We start from the raw sequence: 24,438 nt of genomic DNA on the forward strand, positions 1-24,438 counted from the left end.
GTTCTATTTTATTAGCATTCTTAATCTCTTACTGTGCCTAATTTATAAATTAAACTTTATCATAATTATATATGTATAGGAAAAAACTCTCTCTCTCTCTATATATATATATAGGGTTCAGTATTATCTGAGGTTTCAGGCATCCCATGGGGATAAGGCAGGACTACCATACTTATTTAACAGATACTTATTGAGTAACTATTACATGTCAGGCTCTGTTCTAGGTACTAAGAATGCGGCAGTGAACAAAAGACATGCTTTATGGAACTTAGATTCTGGTATGTAATATTAAATACTTTAAATAAATAATTGCACCCCTGCTATACTTTCTAGTTTTTGTTTTTAATCTTCTTCTCTTTATTTCTATCGGGGGAAAACAGATACCACCTGACAACTGAATCTTACAGGTCAATAACAAAGTCTGTGCATTTAAACCAGTATCTGGAAAAAAGTTGTAAAAGCATCTCCACAACGTCAGACTAACAGGGGGATTACTGGCTTTTGTGAAGTCTTGGAGTTGCAAAAGCAATTTCTGATAAAATCAGAACATCTGTTCATCTCTGCTGAAAGCCGATCATCTTTATGGAGCTATTGTATGTGCAAAACAAATGGGGTCCAATCAAGGATTCCACAGTTAAGATCATTTCAGTGTGGCATTATTCCAGCTTTGGTCCAGGATGTACAGTTTTATTTAGAGGATAAGTTTCATGCTTGCCACAATCAAATCAAATCCTCTATTTTTCAAAGATGATTTGCAGATTCAATCTTCACAAAGCACTACAACTATAGAGCATGGAGTTAAAAATTCCCAATGGGATCACAAACAAATAGCAGTACAGAGTGGCAGATGGCTAGCCAATGTTTACTTTCTTCTTTTTCCCATAGAATAAAATATAGGTCAAATTCTACTAAAACGGCAAATACCATCACAGTGAAAACCTAGGTATAACAAAAATATTTTGAAATACTTAAAAATGTCCATGTGTGGCCGGGCGCGGTGGCTCAAGCCTGTAATCCCAGCACTTTGGGAGGCCAAGACGGGTGGATCACGAGGTCAGGAGATCGAGACCATCCTGGCTAACATGGTGAAACCCCTTCTCTACTAAAAAAATACAAAAACTAGCCGGGCGAGGTGGCGGGCGCCTGTAGTCCCAGCTACTCGGGAGGCTGAGGCAGGAGAATGGCGTGAACCCGGGAGGCGGAGCTTGCAGTGAGCTGAGATCTGGCCACTGCACTCCAGCCTGGGCGACAGAGCGAGACTCTCTCCAAAAAAAAAAAAAAAAAAAATGTCCATGTGTTTCTTAGTTCAACACAATATACTTTTGTAGAATCGATATAATGAATTTTGTGAGAGTGCTGAATCCTAACCACTAGACAACCAGGGAATTATAATGAATTTTAAATCAAAAGAATGACTCCTTAGAGCATAACAACTTCATGTCTGCTCTTTAATTTTCATCTTTAGGGACATATTTTAAATATTTCAAAACAGGTTGTCATAGTATATTTGGAAGAAAGGAATTTGTTTCCCTTTATGGAAATCATCCTCAAATTTATTGAGGAATAATTAATTTTACGTTCAATAAATTACATCAGAATGTTTTTCAATGTTATAATGAACCTACTTTTGGCAACACAGTAAAATAAAGGGGTCCCTAAAGCCCACCCGTTAGTAAAAGTTATTGAATATTTTATTTAACATTAAAAGGTCAACTAATTTGGCTTAGATGCCAGGCATATCCAAAGAAACACAAAAGTTCTAGCCATTTCTTCAAAGGTTCCTTCTGAAATCAGGTATCCTTTAAAAAGACCATTAAGGCTGGGCATGGTAGCTCATGCCTGTCATCTCAGAACTTTGGGAGGCCAAGGCTGAAGGATGACTTGAGGTCAGGAGTTTGAGACCAGCCTGATGAACATGGCGAAATCCCGTCTGCATTAAAAATACAAAAATTAAGGCCGGGCGCGGTGGCTCAAGCCTGTAATCTCAGCACTTTGGGAGGCCGAGATGGGCGGATCACGAGGTCAGGAGATCGAGACCATCCTGGCTAACACGGTGAAACCCCGTCTCTACTAAGAAATACAAAAAATAGCCGGGCGAGGTGGCGGGCGCCTGTAGTCCCAGCTACTCGGGAGGCTGAGGCAGGAGAATGGCGTGAACCCGGGAGGCGGAGCTTGCAGTGAGCTGAGATCCGGCCACTGCACTCCAGCCTGGGCTACAGAGCGAGACTCCGTCTCACAAAAAAAAAAAAAAAAAAAAAAAAAAATTAGGCCAGGCGTGGTGGCTCACGCCTGTAATTCCAGCACTTTGGGAGGCCGAGACGGGCAGATCACGAGCTCAGGAAATCGAGACCATCCTGGCTAACACCGTGAAACCCCGTCTCTACTAAAAAATACAAAAAACTAGCTGGGCGAGGTGGCAGGCGCCTGTAGTCCCAGCTACTCAGGAGGCTGAGGCAGGAGAATGGTGTAAACCCGGGAGGCGGAGCTTGCAGTGAGCTGAGATCCCGCCACTGCACTCCAGCCTGGGCAATAGAGCCAGACTCCGTCTCAAAAAAAAAAAAAAATTAGCTGGGCGTGGTGGCACATGCCTGTAATCCCAGCTATTGGGAGGCTGAGGCACGAGAATCACTTGAACCCGCGAGACAGAGGTTGCAGTGATCCGAGATCATACCATTGTACTCCAGCCTGGGCGACAGAGCGAGATTCCATATCAAAAAAAAAAAAAAAAAATTAAGATAAACTAAGTAGGAAGTGGCATTACCTAGATTCCAGAATCTCTCTACAAATCTCCTTTCTGAAGCTCCGTTTGTTCAGTATTCCTCACACAGTGGCGTTACCAGTCATGGTGGGAACTTGGCAGTTTAGGGAGGCTACCGCCTCATCTAAGGGAAACTAAAAATGATTCCCCTCCCTTAAGTATCTCCTAAGACTACAGCAACTCTGGGGGAAACTCTCTTCTGAAAGGAAAAATTTCACCTGTAACTAGAGCCCCAATTTTAAGCATCAACTTGATGTATTTCATAAAAATGAAGAGTAGCTAAGACCAAAAGGTGAATATGATCCTTTTCTAGACAAACTCAGTTTCAAAAATAAAGTAAAACAATACTCTGAAACAAAACAAAAATAACAAAACACCCTGCCTAAAAGTGATTTGACAGTTGAGTTATACCTAAAACAGGGTGGCCTGCTTATTTTTATTTAGAATTTTGTTTTCAGAGATGGGATCTCACTATGTTGCCCAGGTTGACTTGAAACTCTTGGGCTCAAGCGATCCTCCCACCTTGGCCTCCCAAAGTGTTGGGATTACAGGCGTGAGCCACTGCACCTGGCCAGAGAGGGCTTTTCTACTCCCAAGAAATGAGAGGTCCTCTGAAAGCAGGAGCTCCAAGGACGTGGGTAATGCTTCAGTCATGCAAGGGTGCAGCAGTTTTCAAACAAGAGGGTGCATCTATGGATGTCTGGCTGTGTCTTGGGGGTGGCGGTCTGGTAAGAAGCTTTAAGGGCATCACTTTCTTTGGGTAAGAGATACTTATGTGCTGGGCACGGTGGCTCACACCTGTAATCCTAGCAGTTTGGAAGGCCGAGGTGGGTGGATCACCTGAGGTCAGGAGTTTGAGACCAGCCTGGCCAACATAGTGAAACCCCATATCTACTAAAAATACAAAAATTAGCTGGGCATGGTGGCGGGCACCTGTAATCCCAGCTACTTGGGAGGCTGAGGCAGGAGAATCACTTGAACCTGGTGAGGGAGGCTGTGATGAGCCAAGATCATGCCACTTTACTTGGCAAAAGAGTGAGATTCTGTCTCAAAAAAAAAAAAAAAGAGAGAGAGAGAGAGACACTTTTGTTCCCTACAGAGCAGCGGCTTCACTTCCCACAGGGCAAGAGACCCTATTTGTTTTGCTTTAAGTTCCAGGATACATGTGCAGGATGTGCAGATTTGTTACACAGGTAAACATGTGCCATGGTGGTTTGCTACACCAAGCGACCCTATTTGTATTTGTTGATTGTAAGCCAGATGTTATAAAACAGGAGACAGCCTATATTTCATTTCCCTTCGTTAGAAGGCCTATAACCACACTGTCTATTATGGTAGCCTCTAGCAGCATGTGCTACCTAAGCACTTGAAATGCAGCTAGTGTGAGTGGGGAACTGAATTGCAAATTTCATCTCATTTTAATTAACTTAAATGTAAACCTGGAAACTGGTGTTCAATTCAATACTTGGAAAACCTTTCAGTATGTTTGGAACACCTTGAGTATGTGAATCTCAATCAACTAAAAGTTTTATGAAATCTGAACACAGTTCTTGCATTTCTGGTGGAAATTTGGTGGCTAAATTGAGAGATTTTATAAGTGTAAGATAAACAACAGATTTTGAAGCACTCATACAAAAAAAGGAACGTAAAATATCTCTGTGTTTTTGTGGTTTTTTGGTTTTTGTTTTGTTTTGTTTTTTTGGTTTTTTTTTTGAGATAGGGTCTCACTGTGTTGCCCAGGCTGGAATACAGCGGCACAAACATGACTCACTGCAGCCTTAACCTCCTCGGCTCAAGTGATCCTCCCACCTTGGCCTCCCAAGTAGCTGGGACTACAGGTGCACATCACCATGCCCCGCTTTTTTTTTTTTTTTTTTTTGCTAGAGACTGGATCTCACTATGTTGCCCAGGCTGGTCTCGAACTCGGGGACTCAAGTGATCCTCCTGCCTTGGCTCCCCAAACTGGCCCAAAATACCTCATTGATCAACAATTTTTATATTGATCACATGTTGAAATGACAATTTTTATATATTAAGTATATTGTTAAAATTAATTTTATGTTTATTTTTACTTTTTATTGTGATACTGACTAAGAAAATTACAATCGGAGCTCACATTATATTTGTATTGAACAGTGCTGGTCTATAACATAAATATTCTACATACTCTGCACAATTCTTGCTTAGTTTCCTAGTTCTAGTTTGTAAGTCTCACTTTTTTTTTTTTGAGACGGAGTCTCATTCTGTTGCTGAGGCTGGAGTGCAGTGGTGCAATCTCAGCTTACTGCAACCTCTGCCTCCTGTGTTCAAGTGATTCTTCTGCCTCGGCCTCCTGAATAGCTAAGACTACAGACATATGCCGCCACGCCTGGCTAATTTTTGTATTTTTAGTAGAGACAGGATTTCACCAAGTGGGCCAGGCTGGTCTCGACCTCCTGACTCAAGTGGTCTGTCCACCTCGGCCTCCCAAAGTGCTAGGATTACAGGCGTAACCCACCATGTATGGCCAGAAAACATAATTTTGAATTAAATGACATTATCACGTTTTTAGGAAGCAGAGGAGGTAAGAGGTGATAAGCAAAAAAGAACCAAAAAGAAGAGAATGATTTATTTATGTAGGCATATTGAACAATATATGTTTATAGTTTTATCTTTAATACAGAAAAACACTTATTAACTTCCTGCATTTTAATTAACTACTTTATGGATTTAGGTTTTAAAAGCACTAAAAAGTACTATGTGATTTTTAAAAATGTTTCGGTATTCCCCAAACTGGCTTAAAATAAAATTCTGTTATAGCAATTTCACTATAATAAATTACAAGGCACAATCCAAGTTAAGATAGATCTTTTATTTTTTATTTTTATTTATTTATTTATTTATTTAATTTATTTTTTGAGACAGAGTGTTGCTCTGTCGCCCAAGTTGGAGTGCAGTGGCCTGATCTTGGCTCACTGCAAGCTCTGCCTCCCGGGTTCACGCCATTCTCCTGCCTCAGCCTCCTGCCTCAGCCTCCCGAGTAGCCGGGACTACAGGCGCCTGCCACCATGCCCGGCTAATTTTTTGCATTTTTATTAGAGACAGGGTTTCACCGTGTTAGCCAGGATGGTCTCAATCTCCTGACCTCATGATCCACCCGCCTCAGCCTCCCAAAGTGCTGGGATTACAGGCATAAGCCACCGTGCCCGGCCTATTTATTTATTTTTGAGACAGGGTCTCACTCTGTCATCCAGGCTAGAGTGCAGCGGTGCAATCTCAGCTCACTGTAACCTCTGCCTCCTGGGCTCAAGTCATCCTCCCACCTCAGGCTCCCCAGTAGCTGGGACTACAGGCACGCACCAACACGTCCAGCTAATTTTTGTATTTTTATAGAGATGAGGTTTCACCATGTTGCCCAGGCTACTTTTGAACCCCCGGGCTCAAACAATCAGCCCACCTCAGCCTTCCCAAGTGCTGGGATTAAAGGCATAGGCCACCACGCCCAGCCAGATATTTTCTTAATATAAAAATAAAGATGGGATCTCATTATGTTGTCCAGGCTAGTCTCGAACTCCTGGCCTCAAGCAATCCTTCCCCCTCGGCCTCCCAAAGTGCTAGGATTACAGGTGTGAGCCATCTCACCTGGCCTAAAATAGATTTTTACTTAAATTTTACATGAAATAAGTAAGTCTACTGGGCTCAAAAATGTCTATTTTTAAGGTTGTAATTTCATTTAAATTCTCTTAAAATATCAACTCATAATTTACTTTCATTCCTCTTCTTTAAACTCCATAAAGTGTTAAAATTCTTTTATTTTTATTTTGAGACAGGGTCTTTCTCTGTCACCCAGGCTACAGTACAGAGGAGCAATCACAGCTCAGTGCAGCCTTCACCTCCCAGGCTCAAGCAGTCCTCTGACCTCAGCCTCCTGAGTAGCTGGACTATAGGCGTACACCAGCACCCTGTGCTAATATTTTTCTTGTTTGTAGAGATGAGGTTTTGCTATGTTGTCCATACAGGAAAATTCTTTTAAACACTAATTCTAGTTACAAAGAAACTATTTAATGTAAATTTAATTAAGGCAGAACATAAATCTCTGGTATTAGCAATGACTTATACCCAAGAGAAAATATCTTTCACTAGAGATTTCCTTTACCAGATATTCCCAAATGAGTACCATAATAAACATTTAGAGAATTCATTAAGTGTGACTAATGGAGTTATAAGAAAAATAAATTCATAGCCTAGCAGCCTTCAAAGGTACTACGATGAAGGGGAAAAGCCAATGCAGAAAATATATTGAAATAATACAAAGTTCAAGGTTAAAACAAACTCGACCATTTTTTTCAAAACATCTTCAATATGAAATGAATAGCTTAGCAGAGCATCTATATATATATAAAACCAAAAACAACAGTTTTTTTTTTTTTTGAGATGGAGTCTCGCTGTGTCCCCCAGGCTGGAGTGCAGTGGCTCAATCTCGGCTCACTGCAAGCTCCGCCCCCCGGGTTCACGCCATTCTCCTGCCTCAGCCTCCTGAGTAGCTGGGACTACAGGCGCCCACTACCACGCCCGGCTAATTTTTTGTATTTTTAGTAGAGATGGGGTTTCACCGTGGTCTCGATCTCCTGACCTTGTGATCCGCCCGCCTCGGCCTCCCAAAGTGCTAGGATTACAGGCGTGAGCCACTGCGCCCGGCTTTTTTTTTTTTTTTTTAAAGAGAGACAGGGTTGCCCGAGCTTGGGAGTACAGTGGCACCATTATAGCTCACTGCAGCCTCCACTTCCCAGGTTCAAGCAATCCTTTAGTCTCCCTAACAATTTATTATATTATAAAACAATAGAATTCTCCATACACTTCTGTGTAAAAATATACAGGCTACCACCAAGCATAGGAAATAACACAGTCCTGAATTTCAAATTATTTTAACTCTAAAAATGTTAAATGAAATTATGATGATTTTAATATAATTCGACAAAAGATGTCAAAGAACAGGATACTACACCAAATAATTAACAAAAACATCACAAACTCCTTTTTCTGCTTCTAAAAAGAAAACACTGAAAACAAAAAACAAATTCTACATTCTAAGACAAATCAACACACACAGTCATTTTAAAGATAACCTTTTTTTCCTGATTACAAAAGGATTCCCTGTATTACCATCTGGTCTTTTGTTTTGTTTGTTGTTTTTGAGACAAGGTCTCGCTCTGTCACCCAGGATGAATGCACTGGCTCGATCACAGCTCACTGTAGCCTCGAACTCCCAGGCTCAGCTGATCCTCCTACCTCATTTTCCCAAGTAGCTGAGACCACAGGCATGTGCCACCACGCCCAGCTAACTTTTAAATTTTCTGTAGAGATAGGGTCTTGCTATGTTGCCCAAGCTGATCTTGAACTCCTGGACTCAAGTGATCCTCCCACCTCAGCCTCCCAAAGTGCTGGAAATATAGGCATGAGCCACTGTGCCCAGCCATAATCTGTTTATTATAGAAAAATGGAAAGATACTACAAAGCACGTGCATGTGCGCACACACACGGAACTCCACGACCCAGAAGAAATCTTTTTTCAGCACCTGTTCTTTTTTCCAGGCACAACTGTATATGATTGTTTGTAATTTCATTTTTAGTAATACACAGTGAATTCTGTGTAGGTCATTAAATATTGTTTTATAACATAATTTAAATAGCTGGACAGTATTCCATTGGATAGCTATACACAGGTGTAATAAATGATTTAGTTTATTAAACCTCTAATGGAAACAGCAAGATTTTTCCAATTTATTGCTATTTTAAGATTTGTCCTTTTTTTTTTTTTTTTTTGAGACGGAGTCTTGCTCTGTCGCCCAGGCTGGAGTGCAGTGGCCGGATCTCGGCTCACTGCAAGCTCCACCTCCCGGGTTCACACCATTCTCCTGCCTCAGCCTCCCAAGTAGCTGGGACTATAGGCGCCCGCCACCTCGCCCGGCTAGTTTTTTTTTTTTTTTTTTTTTTTGTATTTTTTAGTAGAGACGGGGTTTCACCAGGTTAGCCAGGATGGTCTCGATCTCCTGACCTCGTCATCCACCCGTCTCGGCCTCCCAAAGTGCTGGGATTACAGGCTTGAGCCACCGCGCCCGGCCTAAGATTTGTCCTTTTGTACAAATCTTTAAACGTATTTCAGATGTCCTAGAATGAAATTCATCTAAATGAAACTGCTAAGTCAAAGGGTATGTACTTTTTTTTTTTGAGACGGAGTTTCACTCTGTCACCAGGCTGGAGTGCAGTGATGCGATCTCGGCTCACTGCAATCTCTGACTCCCTCAACCTCTGACAACCTCAGGCTCCCGAGTAGCTGGGATTACAGGCACGCGCCACCATGCCCAGCTAATTTTTGTATTTTTAGGAGAGATGGGGTTTCACCATGTTGGCCAGAATAGTCTTGAACTCCTGACCTCGTGATCTGCCTGCCTCAGCTTCCCAAAGTGGTGGGAATACAGGCGTGAGCTCCCATGCCCGGCCTGAGTATGCACTCTTAAGACTCTCAATACATATATCAAACTGCCCTCCAAAAAGAGCACCAATTTACATTTCAACCAATGAGCATGAAAGTATCACATTCCCAAGCAACACTGCCCTTATTTTTCAATATTTTTAGTCTTCATAAATCTGTTAACTGAAAAAACTTGTCATTTTTATTTGCATTTCTTGATTTCTAGTATAGGCGAATACTGTTTCACATGATTATTGGCTATCTGTAGTTTTTCTTTTGTTCATTTTCTATTACTACTTATATAGATTACTTATATATTACAAATATTTACCCACAATGCTTTGTCATATATGTTAGAAATATTTTTCTTATTTTGTCACTTAGCTTTGGTTTCTGGCATTTTTTGGCATAAAGAAGTTTTAAATATTTATGTATACATATAAAAAGATGTATGTATATCTATAAGAAGATATATCTTCTTTTATTAGTTATTTATTAAAGCCACTTATATCCTGTTCAAATTTACCAACAAAACTGGAATGTAATGTTAAGTTCTGTGCAAACTAGACCTCTTCATATTTGGGTAATAAAAATTCAAAACTAGCCAGGCTCACTGGCTCACACCTGCAGTCCCATCTATTCTGGAGGCTGAGGTGGGAGGATCACTTGAGCTCAGGACTTTGAGACCAGCCTGGGCAACATAGTGAGACCTCACTCTTTAAAAAATAATAATAATAAATTAAAATAATAAATAAAATTCAAAACCATACATTTTGAGAATATCACATTTTGGACAAAATTTTAAATGTGTGTCTAAAGTAATAAGTTTTCTTATTTAAGGACCCATTCCTGGCACACTTCACTCATCCTGGGCAACAGAGCAAGACACTATCTTAAAAAAGAAAAAAAAGAACTCATTCCCTTAAAATTATATGCTTTTTGGCCCAGTGCAGTGACTCATTCCTGTAATCCCAATACTGTGGGAGGCTGAGGTGGAGGTGGGAGGGATCTCCTGGGAGACACAGCAAGACCCCTGTCTCTTTTTTTTTTTTTTTTAATTATATGCATTTTTCTGGTATTGCAAAGTCAAGGGATGTTGCTTCATCACCAACTCAGCATGTGAATTGTAGCCATGCCACTCAGGAAGCCAAATATTTTCTATTTTGTTTTGATACCTTCAACATGAGGAGAAAGGCCAATCTCTTCATACATTAAAATGAAATTAGTATTTTTAGTTGACATCTGAACTCACAGCAAGATGGCCCCATTTGTAAAACATGACTACACTCAGGGTGGGTTTCCATATATGTAGTCAGGTACCACGTAATGACGTTTCAGTCAATGACAGACCACATATATGACTGTGGTCCCAAAAGATAATAAAATGTAGCTGAAAAATTCCTATCCTCTAGTGACGCTGTAGCCATCATAATGTTGTAATGCAATGCATGACTCACGTTTGTTGCAATGCTGGTATAAACAAACCCACTGCACTGCCAGTCATGTGAAAGTCTAGCACATACAATTACGTGCAGTACATAATACTTGATAATGATAATAAATGCCTATGTTACTGGTTTATGTATTTTCTATACTTTTTATCATTATTTTAGAGTGTACTCCTTCTACTTACTAAAACAAAAAAGTTAACTGTAAAACAGCCTCAGGCAGGTCCTTAGGAGGCATTGTTATCATAGGAGATGACAGCTCCATATGTGTTACTGCCCCTGAAGACCTTTCAGTGGAACAAGATGTGGAGGTGCAAGACAGTGATACCGATGACCCTGACCCTGTGTAGGCCTAAACTAATGTGTGTGTTTATGTCTTCACTTCTAAGAAAAAGTTTGTGAAGTTTTGAAAAATTAAAATTTTTTTAAAAAGAGATAAAGTAAAAGAATAAAAACATAAAGAAAGAAAATACTGTTGTACAGCCGTACATGTTTATGTGTTAAGCTAAGTGTTATCACAAAAGAATTTAAAAGTATAAAAAAGCAAAGAGTTGGCCGGGCGCGGTGGCTCAAGCCTGTAATCCCAGCACTTTGGGAGGCCGAGGCGGGCGGATCACGAGGTCAGGAGATCGAGACCATCCTGGCTAACACGGTGAAACCCCGTCTCTACTAAAAATACAAAAAGAAATTAGCCAGGCGTGGTGGCGGGCGCCTGTAGTCCCAGCTACTCCAGAGGCTGAGGCAGGAGAATGGTGTGAACCCGAGAGGCAGAGCTTGCAGTGAGCCAAGATCGCACCACTGCACTCCTGCCTGGGCAACAGAGCGAGACTCCATCTCAAAAAAAAAAGTAAACAGCTGGCCGGGCACGGTGGCTCACATCTATAATCCAAGCACTTTGGGAGGTCGAGGTGGGTGGATCACCTGAGGTCAGAAGCGCCACTGCACTCCAGCCTGTGCGACAAGAGCAAGACTGCATCTCAAAAAAAAAAAAAAAAAAAGTAAAAAGTGTACAAAGTAAAAGTATTACAGCAGGCTAAGGTTAATTTATTATTGAAGAAAGAAACAATTTTCAAGATACATTTAGTGTAGCCTAACCAGACGTATTTTTAAAATGTACAGTAATGTACAGTAATGTCCTAGGCCTTCACATTCACTCACCATTCACCCACTGAGTTGCCCAGAGCAACTTCCAGTCCTGCAAGCTCTGTTCCTGGTAAGTACCCTATACAGATGTACCATTTTTTATCCTTTATGCCATGTTTTTACTGTACCTTTTCTATATTTAGATATGTTTAGATACACAAATACTTACCCTTGTGTTACAATTGCCTACAGTACTCAATACAGTAACATGTTATATGGGTTTGTAGTCTAGGAGCAATAGGCTTTATCATACAGCCTAGGTGTGGAGTAGGGTTTACCATCTAGGTTTGTGTAAGTACACTCTATGATGGTACCACAATGACAAAATCGCCTAATGCATTTCTTAGAACTTTGTCACCATGTATCATTAAGTGACACACGACTATAGTTATATAACAATAACCAAAGGAAAATACAAAAAGAGGGACTATTTACATTGTATCCTTACATATTAAACCTTCCATACCTTTTGGGATAAGAATCTAGTATCCAGTTCTCACTACACATAGCTTTCCCTCACTTTCTATCAGAAATGAGATAGGAGTCTCACCTTTCTGGCATCAGAAACAGATCACAAATCCTGAAAACAAATTCACAGGGTAAACTGTTTCATTTTTAAAGAGCTGTAGATTTCTGTAGATCTCTAATTTGCTACTTTTCCTAAATCTAAAAGATGGCCAAAAGATTTTTAGAAACACTAAACAAAAAAAAAGAATTAGCATTATTTCTAACAGAATATTTTACCTATTTAAATATACTGTAGAATGAATGCTATATTACAAAACTGATGAACCAATTTTTAGTACCTTAACAGATTAAATGTTCAAGTGTCTTTTTATACAGGCTACAATGACATGTATTAATGTAGCTTAACATTTAGCCCAGGTTAGATTTTTTTAAAATCCCACTCCTCCAAAAACAGTGACTTGCCACCAGCTATAGGTTCTGAAATTATTTATTTTATTTATTTTTTTGAGATGGAGTCTTGCTCTGTCTCCCAGGCTGGAGAGCAGTAGCGCGATCTCAGCTCACTGTAACCTCTGCCTCCTGGGTTCAAGTAATTCTTCTGCCTCAGCCTCCTGAGTAGCTGGGATTACAGGCGTGCGCCACCACACCCGGCTAATTTTTGTATTTTCAGTAGATATGGGGTTTCACTATGTTGGCCAGGCTGGTTTCCAACTCCTGACCTCAAGTAATCTGCCCACCTTGGCCTCCCAAAGTGTCAGGATTACAGGCGTGAGCCACTGGGCCCGACCTAGGCTCTGAATTTTAGACAACAGAAAATAGTTTTTCACAAACTTTTTAACTTACTCTCACCTAAAGGCTGGAAAACCCCAGTGAAGGCTTTTAAAACTCATCAGACACAGAAAAAAAGAAACAGCTTCAATTGTAGGATCTCACTGACACAAACATAAGGAAATTCTGAGTTATAGATACCTCACATTAAGCTTTTTCCACTGACATTGTAACTTCTGTCAACATTCAAAGAAAATTCAACCCTGGTCAAAGGTGACAGTTGACAATCCTGGAAGCTAACATCCTCTGTTTATTTGAACAAGTTTATACTCTCTGCACAGCGAACTGAAGTTCTTCTTGTCTGTGACTTGATCTCCCCAAGTTAAAGCACTACACTTTAGGGTTGTGAATTCTGTCTCCAAGACTTAACTTCACAATCCACTCCCAAGGAAAAGTGCTGAGAGAAAGTAACTATCATAAATGGAAAAAAAAAAATAAAAAAATCTGAGACTATTTTCTAATGGCCTTTGCAGAGCTCTAAACATAAAATAGTTCAGTTGTCTTAAAAATTGGCCCAAATAGGCCGGGCGCAGTGACTCACACCTGTAATCCCAGCACTTTGGAAGGCCGAGGCGGGAGGATCTGAGGTCAGGAGTTCAAGACCAGCCTGGCCAACATGGCAAAACCCTGTCTCTACTAAAAATACAAAAATTATCTGGGCATGGTGGCACACGCCTGTAGTCCTAGCTACTTGGGAGGCTGAGGCAGGAGAATCTCTTGAACCCAGGAGACAGAGGGTGTCCAGCCTGGGTGACAAAGCGAGGCTCCATCTCAAAAAATAATAATAATAAAAAATTACCCCAAATAAGTAAAATTCTTAAATCTATCTCAGAAATCATGACTAATAGCTCTAAAAAGCTTTAATGCAACAAGAATCGGACCAGAAATCCCCTCAAAATAAAGTTGTAAATAAAATGAGTAGGATTGTTGAGTTCTCAGTACAGATGTGTATGTCAACACAAACCCACTACACTGGCACAAATGATCCTTTTGTTTGTAAACAGAGGCCAAGGAGACAGCTTATAGCTCTTCTTCTATGATGTATATGGTAATGCTAGGGGAAGAAGAACGAAAGACAACTTATAATAAAAATTAAGACTTTCTCTGCTTTAATATAATTTCCACCAGAATTATATACCTTAATTGGAAAAATATTTATCACCATCTTCATCAACATTAAAAAAATCCTAAACATATAAAAATATTTTCTATTCAAAAACCAACAAGACTCCATTTGGGAACACAAAGAAATATAAGCCTCAAAGAAACAAAATGCCTTATAACAAAGCGGCAGTGGCCAGCTTGCCTTTGCTGTACACTAGGTTAGGGATGCAGCCTCTGGAATCAGCCCTGCCAAGACCAGTAATGTGACCTTGGACAAATTACTTAACTTCTCTGTGGCCATTTCTTCATCTTCCATCTGGGAATAATACCCACTCCTCTGAGAATCACGAGTTAACACACGGCCAGAACTGAAAACAATGTCTGCCCAGCACACTGTCAGTGAACGGTAAGCATTAAGTAATATTTTTATTATTTTCATACTTGAAGGCATTGGAACATTTTCTCAAACTCTAGGTTTTGAACATAATTTGAAGGAGTTGTTCATTGTCTGCTCACCTCTTGAAAGATGGCATCATAATGATTAGATACATAATCAGAATATTTTCCCAGGTGAGCCGTGGTAAGCAGAGCTCTAGCCCAGAATGATGAATACTTATTTTTAATACAAATCATGGATGTGGCTGTTACTGGCAACTTCGGCCTGATTTCCCATATGCAAAGAAATCCCCTACCAGGGGAAAACAAGCAATGTTAGAAAGCTGTTGGGTTTGTCCTGTTATCATTACAGGGTAAAGCCAAATTCACATTTAGTAGCCTGATGGGCATTAAAAGTATTAGTCACCAAATTAATCCCAACAAATAACAATAATTGATTGGCTCATTGATGTATTTCCCCTTGTCTTCCCCAACCTTTCTCTAACTAGTCAGAAAGGAAAGTTTTCATATTTTCTGAGAATCTCATTACTGCTCTCAAACCATGCTCTGTATCTTAGTATAATTTAAAAAATGAGTCAGCACAAGCACCTCAAAAAACTAGCATAGAATATGAAGCTATTTCTCTTCATAATAGGTGCAAAAATTTTTAAAAAGGTTATTCAGGGTACTAAAGGTAATAGAAGAATACATGAAGAGTGAATGTTGTAGTAGATTTTGCAAGCTAGCTTCCAAAAGCAGGTAGAAAAAGATGAATGTTCCTTATCAATCAATACAAGTATTCATCATCTCAATGGTGTCATCCATGTGAAAATGGACATAGTCATTAAGAATAAACCTAAAGAAGAAACTATCTTGTATGTGACAAATTATAACTTCTCCTTTCTTGAATATTGGGGCAGCAGGGGAATAGGAAGTCAAGATACTCCAAGTATTAACTTCATTTGCAAATTGAATTCTACATAATTATGCACCATGCTAATGCAATACTGTTTTTAGTAATGTGATCCAAATGAAAATTTAGAAAAGGTAAACTCCCCCTGAACTGCAAACACATCTGAATGTCAATTCAATTAGGAGTCTATTTAGTCATTACACTTCTTAGAATAAAGCGAGTTAAAGGCCAGGAAAAGAACACTTGCTTTAATCACTGAAACAATCTACACATATTTCTCAAGGTTCCACTTAACTCATCCTGCAACATTTATATTAAAAGTGACCTACCATGGCTGGCGTGGTGGCTCAAGCCTGTAATCCCAGCACTTTGGGAGGCCGACAGGATCAATGAGGTCAGGAGATCGAGAGACCATCCTGGCTAACACGGTGAAACCCCGTCTCTAATGGGCTAAAACACAAAACTAGCTAGGCGAGGTGGCGGGCGCCTGTGGTCCCAGCTACTCGGGGAGGCTGAGGCAGGAGAATGGCGTGGGGAGGTGGAGCTGCAGTGAGCTGAGATCTGGCCACTGCACTCCAGCCTGGGCAGCCTGTGAGCGAGACCTGTCTCAAAAAAAAAAAAAAGTGACCTACCACATAAGTTATCCAGGAGAGTCAGGGAAGAGTTTTAAGGCTGAAGGTGATTCCTCCTCGGCTCTACTACCATACCCTAAATTTCGCCTCGTTCTTAACTCTTTTCCATGACACTGTGTATGGCTTTTAGGCGAGTCCAGAAAAATGGCTATCATTACTACTTAATATAAACCATGGGGTTCTGTATCATGTAAACCCAGGGCAACTCCTCTTTTAAGCACCGACATTCAAGGCTCTACATAACATGTTTCAACTCTATCTTAGTGCTGTACATTTTCCAAGTACCTGCGAGGAAACAGATAGCAGCACCTCCATTTTTCTGTTAATTGTGCTTTTGTTGCTGTTCTAAGGCTGTTAAACTTTGAAGAGAGTTGGGAAAAGACAAGAACATCTTGCCTTCCCGATTGGGTATTCAGGCTTCACTCAGTAAAGCTGTCATGAAGTAGCGCAAAGGGTCAGAGACAAACCACATGGCATCTGATGTTTGTCTGTATAAGTTTAAAATAAAAATGTGACACTACAAGAAGGTTAACATGTGGACCTAATTTTGAAAATACAAACAGGAAGCACCCCCACCCCAATATTACCATTTAAAAAAAAGGAAACCAAACCTCAAAGATACCTTCCAAGGAAGTGAAGGGTGTGACCCAAACTAACAAAAGTAATAAATCGTCGTTTCAACTCTGAAACCATCAAAAGTGAGGGTCTCATTCAACCAACTAAAAATCTAACACCTGTAAATTACTCTTCTCTTTTGATTGGTAAAAACGGCATAGATTTAGACGTGCAAAATCTTCTCCAAACTGACATAGGCTTTTCAGTAGCAGAGGATCATCACTAATAAAACACCCAATGTCAAGATTTTACTTCAAATAAGGCCACTATAATTAAGAGTGAATACAGTTTTTAAAAATGTTTATCACTCTGATGCTTACAACTTAAATTTAAGTACAAAAACTGTCTGATCAATGGAAACTAGATTGTTAAGTTTGACTTTCTTATTCCCAGAAACAAGCATAAAACTGTTGTTTTTCCAACATTGCAGGGGAAAAAAAACACTTCTGATTTTAGAAGAGTTCTATTCACAAAGCGCAGAATTAAAAACATTTTCTTCCTTTAAATACCACACGTTTGAGGACAGCAATAGTGTGGAGCTAACTCTGAAGCATTACTTTTATTAAGTTGCACAGTTAAAGTATTTTGATACTTTGATACGTCATAGTATCAAAATAAAAGGATATTCTTCTGAAGAGTCCAGTAACCTGGAATTGCCAGATAGCTTTTTAAAAGAATAAGTTTCAAATTATCAGAAAAATCATACAAACTAGGGTTATTTTGCTTCCTTTTGTAGGAATAATGCAGTAATCTACACTCTTAACAGAAAGGGAAAAAATGTGTCACAGAGAGAATGTCCAGAAATCTGTGAATAACTTTATGAGATACAGACATGTTTGTAGGACATGAAAACAGTCTTCCTTCGATTCCACCTGTAACCTGCATCTAATCTTGAGCATGTTATTTACCTATCTATAACGTCTTCCTTTTACCATAAGACTACTGTGTCACCTGCCTACATAACAACAAGCCAAATAAACCACAACAAATGGATTCATAATATATAAGCCTAACAAAAATTACAGACAATTTGAATACTAACAATACTATGATGTGAAAAAACTAGACTTAAGTATCAAAAAGTAATAAGCGGCAACTTTAGTCTTGATGTGGCTTTTACATATGTAAATGACATAAAAACAATCAAGAGAGGAAGAAAATGGAGATGAGATGAAAAGTCAGAGCAGGATAGGAAGTGTTGACCAAAATATTTATGTTGTAACACTCCAAACGATGATAGCACATTTTTCTCCTACTGTCATACATACTAGGAAGTACACACCTTAAATTTCTTAACACAATCCATATTAACAACCTGTGGGCAAAAAAAATGCAAGCACTGAAAAGGTGAGAACTGATGAGAAGGTGGGATAGTTCATTTAGTTGGGTATACAGCAAAGATTTTGTGCAGAGTTTAGCTTCAAGTTATGCAATAACCAAACTGCTGGTGACAGAAATCAACTTTTTTTTTTTCTGATGGTTTGCTTTACAACAACAAAAATCTCCATTCCTTCCCTGTGTCTCAATCTGGAGCTTGAAATTTCATCTTCCAGAGGCTACAGTAGCAAACAAGTCATCTCCTAGATAACACACTTACCTGACCCAAGGCGTGGTGTTGTTTGAATTAAATGTAACAGATAACACAAATTGTCACATAGGAAGTTTTTCTTTAAATCCACAGCCCCTTCTCTCATTTAGCCCTGTCCATTCCAACAACTATGATCTTCCATGAGATGGAAACTAGTACCCAAATGAATAAACAAAACAACCCGAAGCCTTAAAATAAAATCAATCAATAAGATTCTCCTCATTTGAAATGATCAGAACCACTCCAATATTTACAGTGTCACAAAATGAAATTTTAAAACAAGAAAGGCACACTCAATAAAATACATCCTCACGTAGGAACTGACAGGCAATGAACATAACGCAAATGGACAATAACAGAATGTTGGGGAGAGAGGCACAGTTCTATTATCTTAATTGAACGATAACAAAATTATCTGAAATAATGTAGACCCAACAGCTGAAAGCTTATTATGGCCCAGGCAGCTATCCAACAGCTTTGGAAACCTAAGATCCAAGCAGATCATAAACACCACTTGAAGACTGAAAAAAATGACATAAGCCCAAGCATGATATTCGGTGTCACGCTGGCCCTTTCAAAGGGCATTCCCTGAGGACACTGCAGAGAAAATGTATGGAATTGTATCTAGGCAAAGATCTATATACTGCATGGTGCTTTGGGAAGAGCACGAATCTCAGTCCTTGAAGTTTCCTGGATACTCAACAAACAGCCATGTCACCCGAGCAGGTCACTTACTCCACCTATCTGGGCCTCAGTTTCCTCATTTGTACAAGAATGTGGCATCATCGCTGGGTTCCTTTCCAGCTCTAACATTCTTTGACCCACTTTTGGCACCATTTATTTGATACAAGCTATGGCGGGATCACAGGGACCAAGAAGAAAAGAACTGACTCTGGCTCTTTGGGAAAGAGAGAATCGGTATCTCTTTTAGCCTTTAAAATTCTTGTGGTTTTCATTAATCCCGTCTTCCTAAAAGCTGGCACTTGTTTTTCTTCTTTGCCTTTTCCATCACTGCTGGCTACAAGTGTTTGCAACCGCCTCTTGCTCCGTGTGAGTTCTTTCCTCTTTGATCACCCCGACCATCTTGCCAGATTCCTTTAGCCTCAGACCAGCTTTTGTGATACAACAACTCCCCTTCCGACTCTCCATATCTACCCCCGACACCAGGAGCACTTTTAACCCTTTATCCCTGACTAGAAAGAAAAAGCACACTGCATCCCACGGCCACACGAACGAGCCCAGGCCTGGCGGGTCCTGATGTGGGATCCCGCCCCCCAGAGTCTTATCGAAACGTTCGTATTTGTTGTCTTGACTCCTTATAAGGCCCTGTTTCTTGAAGCTTTGCTAATACCCCCCACCGCACCAGGCACCCCCGCAGGCTCATCCCATCCCCGGAGTCCCGGGCACCTCTTTTGAAAAAAAGAAGTTAAAGCAAGGAAGACGGCTGGGGCTATTCGGAATTGCAACGTGAAAGTGTGAGGCGGCTGACAGCAGCCCCCTGAGCTCCTAGGAGGTCGGCGCGGGGTCCCCACACACCCACTCGGACACACGCGCACGCAGCCTTTAAAGCGCACGCCCCCCAACGCGCCGCGGCGTTCGCACGTCCCCCTCGCGCGCCCCGCATTGCCCCCAGCCTCCCCGGCAGCCAGCCCGGACCCCCTCTCCCCGCGCGCGCCCCTCGCCCAACGCGCAGCCACCGCGGCCCGGGAGCGATGGCGGCGGCGCGGCCCTGACGGGTGGCTGAGCGGCTGGAGAGCGGGCCCCGCCCGGGCTGGCTCCCTGGCCTGGCTCCCCCGGCCCCGGGCCCCGGGCTCGCCCCGCAGCGCCTACCTCGCTCGGCCCCTCGGGCGCCCGCGGCTGCTCCGGCCCCGCTGTCTGGCTTGCCCGACCGCCCGCTCGCTCCCTCCCTCGGCCGGGCCGCCGCGCGGAGTCGCCTGCGCTGGGTCCCCGCCCGGGGTGACGGCTCCGGCCGCCGACTCTCCTCCCGCCGGGGCCCGCGGGGGCGCGCGCGCCGCTCACGCGCGGAGGCCCGGGTACGCGCGCCGCTGGCAGCCCGGAGCGCGCCCCGCTTCCTGGTTCCGCCCGGCGCGCGCTCGCCAGCCCTCGGTCGCTCTTAGTCTCTCGCGCCCCCTCCGTGGCCGCTCCTGAGGGACCCGGACCCCCTCGGCGCACCCGAGGTGGCGGCGCGCTCGGCGGGGCGGTGCCGGCGCCGCGCGCACCCCCTTTCTGCGACGGTGGGGTGTCTTCCCGGCTCGGCTCCCTAGCCGACCCCGCACCGCAAGCACATGCTGCTTTGTTTGGGTTGAGTCGACCACCACCGGCAGGGCTAGGGCGCACTGTCGTGGTCGTGTTGATTGGCCCCCTCCGCGGCCCGCCCACCTCCCTCCCTGGGAGCCCAGGCCCGCGTTCCGGGTCCTCTCCCTCCCAGGCCGAGGTCAGAAGTCCACAGCGGCCCCGATCAATAATTATCCTGGGTTTGCCCCCGGGAGGGCGTCTCAGCCAGGGCTCCTGCCGCCTGCATGGGCACGGCAGGAGTTCACATTCACCCAGGCCGAATGCACCTGTCAGTGTTCCAGGGTGAACCTACAGGGTACGGGGCGTCTGGGGCCGGTTCCCTTCCTGGAGAAATCTGGCTGGCTCCCACCAGTCAGAGCTGCGGGAGGGACTGCTCTCTCTAGAGAAGAAAGAATAAACAGGGTCACCTGTAGGATCCAGGGGAAGGGGGTCCCCCAGATCCTTTCCACGTGCTGGGTAAGGGGTTGTGGTGTGTGGGAAGCCAGCCTGAGTCACCCACTCTCCTCCCCTCTGCTTCGTCTCTCTCCCGGAGCTGGCCAGCGGTTTCCCTGGCAACCCTCCAAGGACTAGCACCAAAGCAAGACATAGGAAAGCTCCAGAAGCCCAGCTGCATGGGCCAAAAGAGAGAGAAGGACCCCTCCTGGCCCCACTCAGACGCACACAGCTCCCCTGTGTGTATGCAAAATGTTCATGTCCAGAGATGGCCCAGAGTTGCAAGTTCTCCCATAGTCCTCCCTGGGCAGCTCTTTCCAGCGGCTTTTTCTTCACCTCCAGAATGACACCAACCACAAAGGTCTCCAGCTGGTCAAAAAACCCTTGTCCCCTCCCCAGGCCACTGCTCCAGTCCCACACTCTGGGCCAACACCTGGCACAGTGCTTTGCACAGAGTAGGTTCAGGGAGCTTGGAGGCCGGAGAAGGAAGCAGGAAGCAGGATGGATGGGCCAACCAACCCCAAGCTCTCTGGCAACCTCCCTGACAGTCACTGCCCATGCATGATGTTTTGACACTCAGGCGCTCCATGTTCTCCTTATTTCTTTTTTCTTTTCTTTTCTTTCGTTTTTTGAGACGGAGTCGCTCTCTGTTGCCCAAGGCTGGAGTGCAATGGTGAGGTCTCAGCTCACGGCAACCTCCGCCTCCCAAGTTCAAGTGATTCTCCTGCCTCAGCCTCCTGAGTAGCTAGGATTACAGGCGCATGCCACCACATCCGGCTAATTTTTGTATTTTTTTAGGGGTTTCACCATGTTGGCCAGGCTGGTCTCGAACTCCTGACCTTGTGATCTGCCCGCCTCAGCTTCCCAAAGTGCTGGGATTACAGGCGTCAGCCTCCGCACCTGGCGCATGTTTCTCTTTCTTGTGAGCTTTCATCCCTGCACCATGCTGTTCCCTCTGCCTGGAATGTCCTGCCTTCTTGTTGCTTGCAATTCCGTGACATTTGCTTCAGGCAGCATGACCTCCCTCCTTGTTTCCCACTGCGTTGTTCATGTCTCTATTACAGCGCTGCTTGTGTTGAAGGACAATTTCATGTTTTCATGTTTCTGTCTCTATCCCCAAGGGCAGACACAGTATCTTATTCACTTTTAAATCCCCCTACTCATGTTCAAGCCCAGAACAGACACTCAATAAATATTTTTGGTACAAATCTTATGCTCTAGGAATGGAAATGGAGGCTACAAGGACTATGCAGTCATTAAGAGTACAGGGTCTAGCCCAGTGTGGTGACACACACCTGTGGTCCCAGCTACTGAGGAGGCTAAGGTGGGAGGATCACTTGAGCCCGGGAGGTCAAGAGTGTGATTATTTTTTTTTTTTTTGGAGACAGAGTCTCACAAAAAAACGTCTCAGTGTGGTGGCACAATCACAGCTCACCGCAACCTCCTGGACTCAGCAATCCTCCTGCCTCAGCCTCATGAGTAGCTGGGACCATAGATGTGCACCACTACTCCCAGATAATTTTTTTAAATTATTGTAGGCTGGGCGCGGTGGCTCACGCCTATAGTCCCAGCACTTTGGGAGCCCAAGGTCAGGTGTTCAAGACCAGCCTGGCCAATATGGCGAAACCCTGTCTCTACCAAAAATACAAAAATTAGCTGGACATGGTGGCATGCGTCTGTAGTTCCAGCTACTCAGGAGGCTGAGGCAGGAGAATTGCTGGAACCCGGGAGGCGGAGGTTGCAGTGAGCCGAGATTGCGCAACTGCACTCCAGCCTGGGGCGACAGAGTGAGACTCCATCTCAAAAAAAAAAAAAAAAAAAAGATTTGTAAAGACACGGTCTCACTATATTGCCTGGGCTGTTCCAGAACTCATGGCTCAAGCAGCCGTCCCCCCTCAGCCTCCCAAAGTGCTGGAATTACATTTGTGAGCCACTGTGCCCAGCCTGAAGCTGTAATGAGCCATGATTGTGCCACTGCTCTCCAACCAGGGCGACAGACAGTGTGAGACCTGTCTCAAAAAAAAAAAAAAAAAAAAAAAGTACAGGTTCTCAAACCAGACTCTGTCAATTCCTTGAGCCAGGTAATCATGAGTGTGTTTTCCTCTATCTTCTTGTTTGTAATGTGGTGATAGAGATAGTACCTACCTCATCGGGTTGCGAGAAGTAAGTGTTTACTACACGAAGGTGCTTCCCTGTAAAGCACTATATAGTGGTTAACTATTACTGTGGTGTTTAGTAGCAGCTAAGATGAATACTCCTCTTCCCAAGACCCGCCAAGGTCTAGGACTCAAGCCAGCTGGTTTGTTTAAATGTCCTGAAGGGGACCAGGCGCGGTGGTTCACACCTGTAATCCCAGCACTGTAGGAGGCTGAGGAGGGTGGATCACCTGAGATCGGGAGTTCGAGACCAACCAACATGGAGAAACCCTGTCTCTACTAAAAATACAAAATTAGCTGGGCATGGTGGTGCCATTACAGGATTACATGCCTGTAATCCGAGCTACTTGGGAGGCTGAGGCAGGAGAATCACTTGAACCTGGGAGACGGAGGTTGCGGTGAGCCAAGATTGCACCATTGCACTCCAGCCTGGGCAATAAGAGCGAAACTCCATCTCAGAAAAAAAAAAAAAAAAAATGTCCTGAAGGGTGGGTGGGAATGCCTCTTGATTCTTCCATCTCTAGGCACATCTCTGACTGATGGTCACCGGCACCAAGCTAGACCTGGCTGAGCTAGACCTGGCTGGGTGTGTGCACAGATGCCAAGGACAGAACGTTCTGGGTGACTACCTCAGCAAAACAGAATGTTGTCATCCTGGGACGGGAAGGCCTGACACCTGCTTCTCTGCTTGACAGTTCTGATGGGGTGAGACCCTCTTCTTCTAGGCCTCGGGAACATATTCCCTTAAGTTGAGGGGACACCAGACTTAAGACATGACAGAAAGAAAGAAATTGAACAGGAAGCTAGGATCCTGAAAGACCCCACAGTCCAACCCAGAGGGAATGACCCAAGGAGGTACCTGGAAGATGCAGCAATGTCCACTGGAGAGCCTCATCCCTTAGTGCACTGGCCTGAGCCAGGAGAGAGGCTTGGGGGAAGAACCTGGGGGTCTAGTCCGCAGCTCTTGTCCATGCATGCCCCTGCTCTCATCCAGGACTGCCCGCAGCCTCCTCCCCTCTCTCTCTCATGGATGAACACATGGCTCTCAGAGCAGGCAGCTCCCCTACTTCACATCTTCCCTCACTCCTGCCTCAGAGATCATGAGGTCATTTTCTGGGAACATCATTGAAGCCACAACCATGATCCCCTGCGGCCAGAAACCAGAGACCTTTGTTATTGTGGCTTCCCTCCTGCATCCCAGGAGTCAGGCTGACCCTGGGCGACCACTGGCC

At 43.4% G+C, this 24,438-nt stretch overlaps 1 protein-coding gene across 4 annotated transcripts in view; it reads right to left on the reverse strand.

Annotated features, from left to right (window-relative positions):
* Nucleotides 1-24,438, reverse strand: part of STAT5B (signal transducer and activator of transcription 5B) — a 90,570-nt gene that overhangs the window by 59,133 nt on the left and 6,999 nt on the right. For 3 of the 4 annotated variants that reach the window (XM_021929199.2, XM_003913071.3, XM_021929198.2), the window contains exon 1: nucleotides 20,154-20,364. The exons of the other annotated variant lie outside the window; for it this stretch is intronic. The gene's annotated coding sequence lies outside the window, so the exon portion shown is untranslated. Of the gene's footprint in view, nucleotides 1-20,153; nucleotides 20,365-24,438 lie in introns of those variants that run through there. 4 annotated transcript variants of the gene reach the window in all.

Source organism: Papio anubis, chromosome 17 (genome assembly GCF_008728515.1).
Source record: "Papio anubis isolate 15944 chromosome 17, Panubis1.0, whole genome shotgun sequence".
NCBI lineage: Eukaryota > Metazoa > Chordata > Mammalia > Primates > Cercopithecidae > Papio > Papio anubis.